Below are 838 nucleotides of genomic sequence, written 5' to 3'. Positions count from 1 at the left end.
GTCTGTTATATTGTGCACTCTGCACATGGTAAGCATTCAATATATACGATTGTCTGATTTTATGTGTAGGCAGCAGCAGTAGCCCTATGGTGAGATGCCAAGGGCCCCGCTAACCCTGTTGACCAAGGGGACAAGACTTCCACAGGCCTGGGAGAGGAAATAGGAAAGACCAAAGCAATTTGTGAAGAAGAAGGAGTCACGAGTCTCCCGCTCTAGACTGTGAGGTCATTATGGTCAGGGACCATAATTCTGTTGTATTGAACTCTTCTTAGCATTTGTTCCCCTCTCAGAGTCACACCTGGAAAGTCTCCTGCACTCTACCAGTCTCGGCTATGGGAGGGAGAGTCAAGCAGACACATACCCCTTCCATTCCTAGCTTGGCCAGTGGCTAGCGAGTGGAAGACAATCGGCTACAAGTCAAAACTCACCTGTGGGAGAGAGTGGAAGGTGGAAACTCAAGTTGACTGCGCGGAAGGAGGCAATGGCCAACCACTAACGTATTTTCACCAAGAAAAATCTACAGATACACTACCAAAACGATTGCAGATGGAGGTGGGGTGTTCTGGAAGAGATGTGACTACTACGTCGCTATGGGTTGGTGCTCTGCACACAGTAAGCGCTCAATAAATACGATTGATGGTTGTTGATGATGATGATGACTCGACAGCATAAGACAAGCATTTGTGAAAGTACCCTGCACCCAATAAGTGCTCAATAAATACCATTGATTGATTGGTTGAAAGTCTACCAAAAGGGCTGGAGGGACCTGAAATTCCCAGAATGATATGATAAATGATCAGATTACTATTTCTTGTGATATTTTGTTCAGTGCTTACTA

The 838-nt window shown here is 45.6% G+C and overlaps 1 non-coding gene across 1 annotated transcript; it reads left to right on the top strand.

Annotated features, from left to right (window-relative positions):
- The first annotated feature begins 280 nt into the window (after nucleotides 1–280).
- LOC119928069 lies at nucleotides 281–418 on the top strand. The gene has a single exon (XR_005451025.1). It is a non-coding gene; the product is annotated as a small nucleolar RNA SNORA7 (small nucleolar RNA).
- Nucleotides 419–838: the final 420 nt, after the last annotated feature.

The sequence above is a fragment of the Tachyglossus aculeatus genome, chromosome 4 (assembly GCF_015852505.1).
Source record: "Tachyglossus aculeatus isolate mTacAcu1 chromosome 4, mTacAcu1.pri, whole genome shotgun sequence".
NCBI classification, from domain to species: Eukaryota; Metazoa; Chordata; class Mammalia; order Monotremata; family Tachyglossidae; genus Tachyglossus; species Tachyglossus aculeatus.
Note: the sequence above shows the minus strand (reverse complement) of the source record. Positions and strands in the feature narration are given on the sequence as shown.